Consider the following 17,780-nt stretch of genomic DNA (forward strand, 5'->3'; position numbering starts at 1 on the left):
AATACTCAGCCTAGAGCAGCACACACGCATACACACACATGCACAGCTGACTGTGACTCAATGCACAGTCTCTAACAGCACACACACACACACAGCTCACTGTGACTCAATGCACCATCTGTACCTACACACACACACACACGGCTTAATGTGACTCAATGAAATGTCTATGCCGGCACACACACACACACACACACACACACGGCTGTCTGTGTCTCAGTGCACACTCTATACCAGCCCACACACACCCACAAACAGCTCACTGTGCCTCAAGCCTATACCAGCACACACACACACACAGACCTCTCTGTCACTCATTGGTCTGCCTATACCAGCCCACGAACACACACACCCCTTACTATGACTCAGTGCACTGCCTATAACAGTGTGCATTCACACACACAAACACACACAAACACACGGTTGACTGTTAATCAATGCATAGTCTATACCAGCACACACACACACACACAAACACACCTGACTGTGACTCAATGCACAGTCTATACCAACACACACACGGCTCCATGGAACTCAGTGCACAGTCTATGCTAGCAGACTCAGACACACACAGAAACACACATGGCTCACTGTGAGTCAATACACAGCCTATACCTGCACACACACACACATACACCCACTCAAACACAATCAGCTCACTGTGACTCAGTGCAAAGCCTAAACCAGTACGTGCACCCACACACACACACACCTCACTGTGACTCAATGGTCAGCCTATACCAGCGTGCACACATATCACACACACGCTGACTGTGACTCAATGCCCAGCCTATACCTGCACACACACACACACAAACACACCAGGCTATGACTCAATGAACAGTCTATATGAGCACATACACACACACACACACACACACACACACACGTTTTTCTCAGTGTGACTCAATGCACCATCTATAACAGCACATACACACACACACATGCACCTCACTGTGACTCAATGCTCAGACTATTCCAGCACACACACACACAGCTCACTGTGACTAAATGCAGGGTCTATACCAGCACACACCACACACACCTCACTGTGACTCAATGCACAGCCTATAGCAGCACACACACACACACACATACCTCACTGTGACTCAAATTGCTTCCTGTACCAACACACACACACACACACACACCTCACTGTGACTCAGTGCAGAGCCTATACCAGCACACACACACACAGCTCAGTGTGACTCAATGCTCAGCCGATATAAGCACACACACTCACACACACAGCTCAAAGTGACTCCATGTGCAGCCTATACCAGCACACACACACACACACACACACCTGTCAATCAATGCACAGCTGATAGCATCACAAACACACACAAATACATGATTCACTGTGACTCATTTCACAGCTCATACCTGAACACACACTCACACACATACCTCACTGTGACATATTGCACTTCCTATACCAGCACACACACCTAGCTCACGTTGAATCAATGCTCAGCCTATACCAGCACACAAACACACACACACTTGTCACTGTGACTCAATGCACAACCTATACCAGCACAAACACACAAACACACACACAGCTCACAGTGACTCAATGCAGAGCCTATACCAGCACACACACACACACACACGCACACACACACACCTGACTCTGACTCAATGCAGAGTCTATACCAGCACCTACACACACAAACAACACATGTCCAGCTTATTGTGACTCAATGCATCATCCATACCAGCACATACACACAAACACACACACCTCACTGTGACTCAATACTCAGCCTTTACCAGCACACACACACACGGCTCATTGTGACTTAATGCACCGCCTATGCCAGCACACACACATAGCTCACTTTGACTCAATGCACAGCCTATACCCGCACACACACACACAGCACACTGTGAATCAATGTACAGCCTATATCAGCACACACACACACGCACACACACAGCTCACTGTGACTCAATGCACCATCCATTCCTGCACACACCACACACACACACACACACAGCTCATTGTGACTCAATGCAAAGCTTTTACCAGCACATGCACACACACACACAAATACACACCTCACTCTGGCTGAAAATCAGCCTTTACCAGTGTGCTCACACACACACACACACACGGCTGACTGTGACTCAGTGTACATTCTACACCAGAACACAAACACACACACACAAACACATGGCTTATGGTGACTCAATGCACTTTCCATACCAGCACATACACACACACACACACACACACATCTGTTACTCCATGCACAGCCTAAACCGGCACACACACACACACCTCACTGTGACTCAGTGCTCAGCCTATACCAACACACACAAACACACACATCTCACTGTGACTCAATGGATAGCCTATACCAGCACAGACACACACACAGCTACTGTGACTCAATGCACAGCCTACACCAGGTCAAACAGACACACACATGGCTCACTGTGACTCATTGCACAGTCTATATCAGCACAAACACACACACGGCTCACTGTGACCCAATGCACAGCCTAATTTAGCACTCGTGCACACACACACACACACTGCTCACTGTGATTCAATGCACCATCCATATCTGCACACACATACAAACACACACAGAGGCTCACTGTGACTCAGTGCAAAGCCTATAACAGCACACAGACACACACACTCACACACACATGAATGTGACTCATTGCACAGTCTACACCAGCACACACACACACACCTGACTGTGACTCAACACACAGTCTATACACAGCTCAGTGCGACTCAATGCACCGTCCATACCAGCACATACAAACACACACACACCTCACTGTGACTCAAAGAGCAGCCTATACCAGCACACACACACACACATACACATCGGTGTGACTCAATGGTCAGCCTATAGCAGCATACACAGACACACACACCTCTCACTGTGACTCAATACACAGCCTATAGTAGCTTGCGGACACACACACGCATGGCACTGTGACTCAATGCACTATCTATACCAGCACACATGCACACACACACACACCTCAGTGTGACTCAATGAACAACCTGTACAAGCAGACACATATGCACACAGACACACACACGGCTCACTGTGACTCAATGCACTGTCCATACCTTCACACACACACACATAAAAACACACAAAAGCGTCTCACTGTGATTCAGGGCAAAGCCTATAACAGCACACAGACACACACACTCACACACACAGCTGTGACTCAATGCACAGTCTATAGCAGCACATACACACACACACACGGCTCAGAGTAACTTAATGCACAATCCATACCAGCACATACACACACACACACAGCTCATTGTGACTCAATGCAAAGCTTTTACCAGCACATGCACACACACACACATATACACACCTCACTCTGGCTCAAAATCAGCCTTTACCTTTCTGCACACACACACACACACACACACACGGCTGACTGTGACTCAGTGTACATTCTACACCAGAACACAAACACACACACACAAACACATGGCTCATGGTGACTCAATGCACTTTCCATACCAGCACATACACACACACACACACACACACACACACACATCTGTTACTCCATGCACAGCCTAAACCAGCACACACACACACACACCTCACTGTGACTCAGTGCTCAACCTATACCAACACACACAAACACACACATCTCACTGTGACTCAATGGATAGCCTATACCAGCACAGACACACACACAGCTACTGTGACTCAGTGCCCAGACTACACCAGGTCAAACACACACACACATGGCTCAATGTGACTCAGTGCACAGTCTATATCAGCACAAACACACACACGGCTCACTGTGACCCAATGCACAGCCTAATTTAGCACTCGTGCACACACACACACACTGCTCACTGTGATTCAATGCACCATCCATATCTGCACACACATACAAACACACACAGAGGCTCACTGTGACTCAGTGCAAAGCCTATAACAGCACACAGACACACACACTCACACACACATGACAGTGACTCATTGCACAGTCTACACCTGTACACACACACACACCTGACTGTGACTCAACACACAGTCTATACACGGCTCAGTGCGACTCAATGCACCGTCCATACCAGCACATACAAACACACACACACCTCACTGTGACTCAATGAGCAGCCTATACCAGCACACACACACACACATACACATCGGTGTGACTCAATGGTCAGCCTATAGCAGCATACACAGACACACACACCTCTCACTGTGACTCAATACACAGCCTATACTAGCTTGCGGACACACACACACGGCACTGTGACTCAATGCACTATCTATACCAGCACACATGCACACACACACCTCAGTGTGACTCAATGAACAACCTGTACAAGCAGACACATATGCACACAGACACAAACACGGCTCACTGTGACTCAATGCACTGTCCATACCTTCACACACACACACACATAAAGACACACAAAAGCGTCTCACTGTGATTCAGGGCAAAGCCTATAATAGCACACAGACACACACACTCAGACACACAGCTGTGACTCAATGCACAGTCTATAGCAGCACATAGACACACACACACGGCTCAGTGTAACTCAATGCACCATCCATACCAGCACATACTCACACACACACCTCAGTGTGACTCAATGCTCAGACTATACCAGCATACAGACACATAGCTCACTGTGACTCAATGCAATGCTTATGCCATCACACACACATGGCTCACTGTGACTTAGTGAAGATTCTATAGCAACACACACACACATACCTTACTGTGCTTCAATGCACAGCCTGCACCAGCACACACACACACACACCTGTGACTCAATGTGCAGCCTGTAGCAGCACACACACACACACACCTGTCACTCAATGCGCAGCCTATAGCAGCACACACACACACAAACACACCTCACTGTGACTCAATGAACAGCCTATAGCAGTGTGCAGACACACACAGACGGCACTGTGACTCAATGCACTATCTATACCAGCACACATGCACACACACACATCTCAGTGTGAATCAATGCACAGCCTCTACCAGCACACATGTACACACACAGACACACACACAGCTCACTGTCACTCAGTGCACCGTTCATACCTTCACACACACCCACACAAAAACACACAAAGATGTCTCACTGTGATTCAGGACAAAGCCTATAACAGCACACAGACACACACACTCACACACACACAGCTGTGACTCAATGCTCAGCCTATAGCAGCACATACACACACACACACACATGGCTCAGTGTAACTCAATGCACCATCCACACCAGAGCATACACACACACACACACACACCTCAGTGTGACTTAATGCTCAGACTATACCAGCACACAGACACAAGGCTCACTGTGACTCAATGCACAGCCTGCACCATCACACACACACACAACTGTGACTCAATGTGCAGCCTGTACCAGCACACACACACACACACACACCCCTCACTGTGACTCAATGCACAGCCTATAGCAGCCTGCAGACCCACACACATGGTACTGTGACTCAATGCACTATGTATACCAGCACACCCGCACACACACGTCATTATGACACAATGCACAGCCTTACCAGCACACACACACACACGCACAGATACAGGGATCATGTGACTTAATGCAAACCATATACCAGAACACACATAAACACAAACACACACTCACACATGGCTTAATGTGACTCAATGAATCGCCTATACCTGCAGACACACACATGGCTAATTGTGACTCAATGCACAGCCTACATCAGACAAACACACGCACACACACATGGCTCAGTGTGACTCACTGCACAGTTATACCAGCACAAACACACACACACATGGTTCACTGTGATTCAAGGTGTAGCCTAAATTAGCACCCATGCACACACACAAACACACACTGCTCACTGTGATTCAATGCACCGTCCATACCTGCACACACATACAAACACACACAGATGGCTCACTGTGATTCAGTGCAAAGCCTGTAACAGCACACAGACACACACACTCACACACACAGGACTGTGACTCAATGCAGTCCAAACCAGCACACACACACACACACCTGACTGTGACTCAATACACAGTCTATACCAGCACATACACACACACACATACACTGCTCAGTTTAACTCAATGCACCGTCCATACCAGCACAAGCACACACACCCACCTCACTGTGACTCAATGCCCAGCCTGCACCAGCACACGCACATACACACACACCTGTGACTCAATGCACAGCCTGTAACAGAACACACACACCCACACATACCTGTGACTCAATGCAACGCATATACCAGCACACACACACACACCCCTCACTGTGACTCAATGGTCAGCCAATAGCAGCACACACAGACACACACAACCCTCACTGTGACTGAATACACAGCCTATACCAGCGTGCAGAAACACACACACAGCACTGTGACTCAGTGCACTATCTATACCAGCACACCCACACACACACCTCAGTGTGACCCAATGCACAGGCTATACCAGCACACACACACACACACCTATCACTCAATGCACAGCCGATAGCAGCACAAACACACACAAATACATGACTCACTGTGACTCATTTCATAGCCCATACCTGAACACACACTCACACACACACCTCAATGTGACTCAATGCTCAGCCTATACCAGCACACACACACACACAAGAATGCATATGTCACTGTGACTAAATGCACAAATATACCAGCACACACACACACACGCACACTCACACACACATGACTGTGACTCATTGCACAGTCTATACCAGCACACACACACACACACACCTGTGACTCAATACACAGTCTATACCAGCACATACACATACACACATACACGGCTCAGTGCAACTCAATGCACCATCCATACCAGCACATACAAACACACACATACCTCACTGTGACTCAATGAGCAGCCTATATCAGCACACACACACACACATACACATCGGTGTGACTCAATGGTCAGCCTAGAGCAGCACACACAGACACACACCCCTCACTGTGACTCAATACACTATCTACACCAGCACACATGCTCACACACACACCTCAGTGCGACTCAATGCACAGCCCGTACCAGCACACACATACACACACAGACACACACACGGCTCACTCTGACTCAATGCACCATCCATACCTTCACACACACACACATAAAAACACACAAAGACCTGTCACTGTGATTCAGGACAAAGCCTATAACAGCACTTAGACACACACACTCACACACACACAGCTGTGACTCAATGCACAGTCTATAGCAGCACATACACACACACACACGGCTCACTGTAAGTCAATGCACCATCCATACCAGCACATACACACACACACACGCACACACACACCTCAATGTGACTCAATGGTCACACTATACCAGCACATAGACAGACGGCTCACTGTGACTCAATGCAGAGCCTATGCCATCACACACACATGGCTCACTTTGACTCAATGAAGAGTCTATACTGACACATGCACACACACACACACCTTACTGTGCTTCAATGCACAGCCTGCACCAGCACACACACACACACCTGTGAATCTATGCACAGCCTGTACCAGCACACACACACACACACACACCTGTCACACAATGCAGAGCCTATAGCAGCACACACACACACACACACACCTCACTGTGACTCAATGCACAGCCTATAGCAGCGTGTAAACACACATGCCACTGTGACTCAATGCAATATCTATACCAGCACACCCGCACACACACCTCAGTGTGACTCAATGCATAGCCTTACCAGCACACACACACACACACACGCACAGATCCAGGGCTCACTGTGACTCAATGCAGAGCCTATACCAAAACACACACAAACACAAACACGCACTCACAATGGCTTACTGTGACTCAGTGAATCGTCTATACCAGCAGACACACACATGGCTCATTGTGACTCAATGCACAGCCTATACCAGCACACACATACACACACCTCACTGTGACTCAATGCAGCGTCTATACCTGCACACACAAACACACACACACACACCTAACTGAGATTCAATGTGCTGACTGCACCAGCACACAGACACACACACCTATGACCCAATGCGCAGCCTATTCCAGCACACACGCACACACACCTCACTGTGACTCAATGGTCAGCATATAGCAGCACAAACAGACACACACACCCCTCACTGTGACTCAATGCAAAGCCAATACCAGCGTGCAGACACACACACATGGCACTGTGACTCAATGCACTATTTATACAAGCACACTCGCACACACACCTCAGTGTGACTCAATGCAAAGCCTGTAACAGTACACACACATACATATACACATACAGACACACACAAAGCTGTGACTCAATGCACACCCTAAACCAGCACATACACACACCCTAATATAACTCAATGCACAACCTATACCAGCACACACACACACACGCACAGATACAGGGCTCACTGTGACTTGATACACAGCCTATACCAGTACACACACAAACACAAACATGCACTCACACATGGCTCACTGTGACTCAATGAATCACCTATACCAGCACACACATACACGGCTCATTGTGACTCAATGCACAGCCTATACCATCACACACACACACACACACACACACACACACACACACGTCGCTGTGACTCAATGTACCGTCCATACCTGTGTGCACACACACACACACACAATGAACACCTCACTGTTATTCAATGCACATTCTATACAAGCACACACACACACACGTGGTTCTATTTAACTCATGCAAAGTCTGTACCAGCGCACAACACACACACACTGCAGACTCTGACTCAATGTAAAGCCTTTCCCAGCATGCACACACACCCATGACTGTGAGTCAATGCACAACCTATACCAGCACACTCACACACACACACGGCTCAGTGTGACTCAATTCACAGCCTTTACCGGCACACACACACACTCCCACACACACTTCACTGTAACTCAATGCACAGCCTGTACCAGCACACACACACACAGATACCTCACTCTGACCCAATGTGCATCCTGTATCAGCACACAGACACACACACACACACTCAAACACGTCTCAATGTGACTCAGTGTACAGCTGTACCAAGACACACACACACAGATGAACAGCTCACTGAGACTCAATGCACAGCCTATACCAGGACACACATACACACATGGCTTACTCTGACTCAATGCACAGTCTATACCAGCACACACACACACAGAAACACAGCTGACTGTGACTCAGTGCACAGACTATGCCAGCGCCACACACACACACACACACACACACACTCACACACAAACAAGGCTCAATGTGACTCAGTTTTCAGGCTATACCAGCACTCACACACACACACACACCTCACTGTGACTCAATGCACAGTCTATACCATTGTGCACAAACACACACACATGGCTGATTGTGACTTAATGCACAGACTATACCTGCACACAGACACACGCAAACACACCTGACTGTGACACAATTCAGGGTCTATACCAGCACACAGACACACACACTGCTCACTGTGATTCAATGCACCATCCATATCTGCACACACATACAAACACACACAGAAGGCTCACTGTGACTCAGTGCAATGCGTATAACAGCACACAGACACACACACTCACACACACACAACTGTGACTCATTGCACAGTCTATACCAGCACACACACACACACACACACCTGACTGTGACTCAACACACAGTCTATATACGGCTCAGTGCAACTCAATGTACCGTCCATACCAGCACATACAAACACACACACACCTCACTGTGACTCAATGCACAGTCTATACCATCATGCACACACACACACACACACACACACGGCTCACTGTGACTCCATGCATAGTCTATACCAGCACACAGACACACACAAACACACCTGACTGTGACTCAATTCAGGGTCTATACCAGCACACACACACTCACACGCATGGCTGTGACTCAATGCACAGTCTATACCAGCACAAACACACGCGGGTTACTGTGACTCAATGCACAGCCTATACCAGCACACACACATGCACACACACACACACGAATCACTGTGACTCAATGCACAGACTCTAAGGGCACACACACTCACACACACACACCTCACTGTGGCTCAATGCTCATCCTATACCAGCACACAATTACACAAACAGTCCTAACTGTGACTGAATGCACAGCCTATACCAGCGTGCGCACACACACACGGGTGACTGTGACTTAATGCACCCTCCATACCTGCACACAAACACACACACACACACATAAGTGACTGTGACACAGTGCACAGCCTATACCAGCAAACACACACACACACAAACACACAAGAAAATCTCACAGGGACTCAATGCACAGTCTATACCAGCACACACACATGGCTCCTAGTGACTCAGACCAAAGGCTATACCAACACAAACACACACATACACAGCTCATTGTGACTCAATGCAAACCATATTACAGCACATGCACACACACACACTTCATTCTGACTCAAAGGCAGCCTATAGCAGTGCAAACACACACACACACAGAGCAGACTGTGACTCAATGTACAGTCTATCCCAGCACACACATACACAACACACAAACACCTGTGACTCAATGCACAGTCTATACCAGCACACACACACACACACACACACAGAGACGGCTCAGTGTGACTCAATGCTCTTTCCATACCAGCACATACAAACACACAAACACAAACACATGCACACGTCTCACTGTGGCTCAATGCCCATTCAATACCTGCACACACACACACACACACATACACACATCTGTGGCTCAATGCATAGCCTATACCGGCACACACACAGGCCTCACTGTGACTCAATGCTCAGCCTATACCAGCACGCACACACACAGAAACACACACTCGCAGCTCACAGTGACTCATTGCAGAGCCTATACCACAACGCATACACACACACACATACGCAGACACACACCTCACTGTGACTCAATGCTCAGCCTATACCAGCACAGACATACAAACAGCTACTGTGACTCAATGCACAGCCTACACCAGGACAAACGCACGCACACACACATGGCTCAGTGTGACTCAGTGCACAGTCTATACCAGCACACACACACACACACATGTGTCAGTGTGACTCAAGGCGTAGCCTACATTAGCACCCGTGCACACACACAAACACACACTGCTCACTGTGATTCAGTGCACCGTCCATACCTGCACACACATAGAAACACACAGACGGCTCACTGTGATTGAGTGCAAAGCCTGTAACAGCACACAGACACACACACACACGACTGTGACTCAATGCACTCCAAACCAGCACACACACACACACCTGACTGTGACTCAATACAGTCTATACCAGCACATACACACACACACATACACTGCTCAGTTTAACTCAATGCATCGTCCATACCAGCACAAGCACACACACCCACCTCACTGTGACTCAATGTGCAGCCTGCACCAGCACACACACATAGCTCACTTTGACTCAATGCTCAGTCTATACCAGCACACACACACACACACATATGCACGCATATGTTACTGTGAATAAATGCACAAACTATACCAGCACACACACACACTCATGCACACACACCTGACTCTGACACAATGCAGAATCTATACCAGCACATACATACACACACAGGTCAAGCTCAGTGTGACTCAATGCATTATCCATACCAGCACATACACACATACACACACTCGGCTCATTGTGGCTCAATACAAAGTTTATATGTTCACTCACTCACACAAACCTGTGACTCAATGCTCAGCCTACACCAACACACACACACACACATTCATGGCTCAGTGTGACTCAATGCACAGCATATACCAGCCCAAACAAACAAACACAGCTCACTGTGACTCAGTGCACAGCCTATACCAGCACACACGCACACAAACACACCTGACTGTGATTCCATGCATAGTGTATAAGTCGCACACACACACACACAGACATGCAACTCACTGTGACTCAATGCTCAGGATATACCTGAGCACTCCCACACGGCTCACTATGACTCAATGAGCAGCTTATGCCAGCACACACACATGGCTCACTGTGACTCAATGAAGATTCTCTACCAGCACACACACATGCACACACACACACCCCCCACTGTGACTCAATGCACACTCTATACCTGCATGCACACACACACACACACACGGCTGATTGTGACTCTGTGCAGTCTATACCAGCACACAGAAACACAAAACACAGCTGACTGTGACTCAATGCACAGTCTATAAGCAGCACATACACACACGCACCTCACTGTGACTCAATGCTCAGACTATACCAGCACACACACACACGGCTCACTGTGACTCAATGCAGGGTCTATACCAGCACACACACACACACACACACACACACACACACGCATTTCTGGCTGTGACTCAATGCACAGTCTATACCAGCACAAAAACATGTGGGTCACTGTGACTCAATGCACAGCCTATATCAGCATACATGCATGCACACACACATGCACACACACATACATGAATCACTGTGACTCAATGTACAGACTCTAACGGACCACACACACACACATACACACACACCTCACTGTGGCTCAATGTTCAGCCTACACCAGCACACTCACACACAAACACCACTAACTGTGATTGAATGCACAGCCTATACCAGCGTGCACACACACACACACACACACACGGGTGAATGTGACTGAGTGCAGAGCCTATAGCAGCACACACACACTCACACACACACACACACACAAAAACAGGTCACTGGGACTCAATGCACAGTCTATACCAGCACACACACATGGCTCCCTGTGACTCAGTGCAAAGTCTATACCAAAACACACACACACACACACACACACACACACAGCTCATTGTGACTCAATGCAAAGCTTTTACCAGCACATGCACACACACACACAAATACACACCTCACTCTGGCTGAAAATCAGCCTTTACCAGTGTGCTCACACACACACACACACACGGCTGACTGTGACTCAGTGTACATTCTACACCAGAACACAAACACACACACACAAACACATGGCTTATGGTGACTCAATGCACTTTCCATACCAGCACATACACACACACACACACACACACATCTGTTACTCCATGCACAGCCTAAACCGGCACACACACACACACCTCACTGTGACTCAGTGCTCAGCCTATACCAACACACACAAACACACACATCTCACTGTGACTCAATGGATAGCCTATACCAGCACAGACACACACACAGCTACTGTGACTCAATGCACAGCCTACACCAGGTCAAACAGACACACACATGGCTCACTGTGACTCATTGCACAGTCTATATCAGCACAAACACACACACGGCTCACTGTGACCCAATGCACAGCCTAATTTAGCACTCGTGCACACACACACACACACTGCTCACTGTGATTCAATGCACCATCCATATCTGCACACACATACAAACACACACAGAGGCTCACTGTGACTCAGTGCAAAGCCTATAACAGCACACAGACACACACACTCACACACACATGAATGTGACTCATTGCACAGTCTACACCAGCACACACACACACACCTGACTGTGACTCAACACACAGTCTATACACAGCTCAGTGCGACTCAATGCACCGTCCATACCAGCACATACAAACACACACACACCTCACTGTGACTCAAAGAGCAGCCTATACCAGCACACACACACACACATACACATCGGTGTGACTCAATGGTCAGCCTATAGCAGCATACACAGACACACACACCTCTCACTGTGACTCAATACACAGCCTATAGTAGCTTGCGGACACACACACGCATGGCACTGTGACTCAATGCACTATCTATACCAGCACACATGCACACACACACACACCTCAGTGTGACTCAATGAACAACCTGTACAAGCAGACACATATGCACACAGACACACACACGGCTCACTGTGACTCAATGCACTGTCCATACCTTCACACACACACACATAAAAACACACAAAAGCGTCTCACTGTGATTCAGGGCAAAGCCTATAACAGCACACAGACACACACACTCACACACACAGCTGTGACTCAATGCACAGTCTATAGCAGCACATACACACACACACACGGCTCAGAGTAACTTAATGCACCATCCATACCAGCACATACACACACACACACAGCTCATTGTGACTCAATGCAAAGCTTTTACCAGCACATGCACACACACACACATATACACACCTCACTCTGGCTCAAAATCAGCCTTTACCTTTCTGCACACACACACACACACACACACGGCTGACTGTGACTCAGTGTACATTCTACACCAGAACACAAACACACACACACAAACACATGGCTCATGGTGACTCAATGCACTTTCCATACCAGCACATACACACACACACACACACACACACACACATCTGTTACTCCATGCACAGCCTAAACCAGCACACACACACACACACCTCACTGTGACTCAGTGCTCAGCCTATACCAACACACACAAACACACACATCTCACTGTGACTCAATGGATAGCCTATACCAGCACAGACACACACACAGCTACTGTGACTCAGTGCCCAGACTACACCAGGTCAAACACACACACACATGGCTCAATGTGACTCAGTGCACAGTCTATATCAGCACAAACACACACACGGCTCACTGTGACCCAATGCACAGCCTAATTTAGCACTCGTGCACACACACACACACTGCTCACTGTGATTCAATGCACCATCCATATCTGCACACACATACAAACACACACAGAGGCTCACTGTGACTCAGTGCAAAGCCTATAACAGCACACAGACACACACACTCACACACACATGACAGTGACTCATTGCACAGTCTACACCTGTACACACACACACACCTGACTGTGACTCAACACACAGTCTATACACGGCTCAGTGCGACTCAATGCACCGTCCATACCAGCACATACAAACACACACACACCTCACTGTGACTCAATGAGCAGCCTATACCAGCACACACACACACACATACACATCGGTGTGACTCAATGGTCAGCCTATAGCAGCATACACAGACACACACACCTCTCACTGTGACTCAATACACAGCCTATACTAGCTTGCGGACACACACACACGGCACTGTGACTCAATGCACTATCTATACCAGCACACATGCACACACACACCTCAGTGTGACTCAATGAACAACCTGTACAAGCAGACACATATGCACACAGACACAAACACGGCTCACTGTGACTCAATGCACTGTCCATACCTTCACACACACACACACATAAAGACACACAAAAGCGTCTCACTGTGATTCAGGGCAAAGCCTATAATAGCACACAGACACACACACTCACACACACAGCTGTGACTCAATGCACAGTCTATAGCAGCACATAGACACACACACACGGCTCAGTGTAACTCAATGCACCATCCATACCAGCACATACTCACACACACACCTCAGTGTGACTCAATGCTCAGACTATACCAGCATACAGACACATAGCTCACTGTGACTCAATGCAATGCTTATGCCATCACACACACATGGCTCACTGTGACTTAGTGAAGATTCTATAGCAACACACACACACATACCTTACTGTGCTTCAATGCACAGCCTGCACCAGCACACACACACACACACCTGTGACTCAATGTGCAGCCTGTAGCAGCACACACACACACACACCTGTCACTCAATGCGCAGCCTATAGCAGCACACACACACACAAACACACCTCACTGTGACTCAATGAACAGCCTATAGCAGTGTGCAGACACACACAGACGGCACTGTGACTCAATGCACTATCTATACCAGCACACATGCACACACACACATCTCAGTGTGAATCAATGCACAGCCTCTACCAGCACACATGTACACACACAGACACACACACAGCTCACTGTCACTCAGTGCACCGTTCATACCTTCACACACACCCACACAAAAACACACAAAGATATCTCACTGTGATTCAGGACAAAGCCTATAACAGCACACAGACACACACACTCACACACACACAGCTGTGACTCAATGCTCAGCCTATAGCAGCACATACACACACACACACACATGGCTCAGTGTAACTCAATGCACCATCCACACCAGAGCATACACACACACACACACACACCTCAGTGTGACTTAATGCTCAGACTATACCAGCACACAGACACAAGGCTCACTGTGACTCAATGCACAGCCTGCACCATCACACACACACACAACTGTGACTCAATGTGCAGCCTGTACCAGCACACACACACACACACACACCCCTCACTGTGACTCAATGCACAGCCTATAGCAGCCTGCAGACCCACACACATGGCACTGTGACTCAATGCACTATGTATACCAGCACACCCGCACACACACGTCATTATGACACAATTCACAGCCTTACCAGCACACACACACACACGCACAGATACAGGGATCATGTGACTTAATGCAAACCATATACCAGAACACACATAAACACAAACACACACTCACACATGGCTTAATGTGACTCAACGAATCGCCTATACCTGCAGACACACACATGGCTAATTGTGACTCAATGCACAGCCTACATCAGACAAACACACGCACACACACATGGCTCAGTGTGACTCACTGCACAGTCTATACCAGCACAAACACACACACACATGGTTCACTGTGATTCAAGGTGTAGCCTAAATTAGCACCCATGCACACACACAAACACACACTGCTCACTGTGATTCAATGCACCGTCCATACCTGCACACACATACAAACACACACAGATGGCTCACTGTGATTCAGTGCAAAGCCTGTAACAGCACACAGACACACACACTCACACACACACGACTGTGACTCAATGCAGTCCAAACCAGCACACACACACACACACCTGACTGTGACTCAATACACAGTCTATACCAGCACATACACACACACACATACACTGCTCAGTTTAACTCAATGCACCGTCCATACCAGCACAAGCACACACACCCACCTCACTGTGACTCAATGCCCAGCCTGCACCAGCACACACACATACACACACACCTGTGACTCAATGCACAGCCTGTAACAGCACACACACACCCACACATACCTGTGACTCAATGCAACGCATATACCAGCACGCACACACACACCCCTCACTGTGACTCAATGGTCAGCCAATAGCAGCACACACAGACACACACAACCCTCACTGTGACTGAATACACAGCCTATACCAGCGTGCAGAAACACACACACAGCACTGTGACTCAGTGCACTATCTATACCAGCACACCCACACACACACCTCAGTGTGACCCAATGCACAGGCTATACCAGCACACACACACACACACACACACCTGTGACTCAATACACAGTCTATACCAGCACATACACATACACACATACACGGCTCAGTGCAACTCAATGCACCATCCATACCAGCACATACAAACACACACATACCTCACTGTGACTCAATGAGCAGCCTATATCAGCACACACACACACACATACACATCGGTGTGACTCAATGGTCAGCCTAGAGCAGCACACACAGACACACACCCCTCACTGTGACTCAATACACTATCTACACCAGCACACATGCTCACACACACACCTCAGTGCGACTCAATGCACAGCCCGTACCAGCACACACATACACACACAGACACACACACGGCTCACTCTGACTCAATGCACCATCCATACCTTCACACACACACACATAAAAACACACAAAGACCTCTCACTGTGATTCAGGACA

The sequence above is a fragment of the Balaenoptera physalus genome (genome assembly GCF_965194825.1).
Source record: "Balaenoptera physalus genome assembly, chromosome: Y".
Classification (NCBI taxonomy): Eukaryota; Metazoa; Chordata; class Mammalia; order Artiodactyla; family Balaenopteridae; genus Balaenoptera; species Balaenoptera physalus.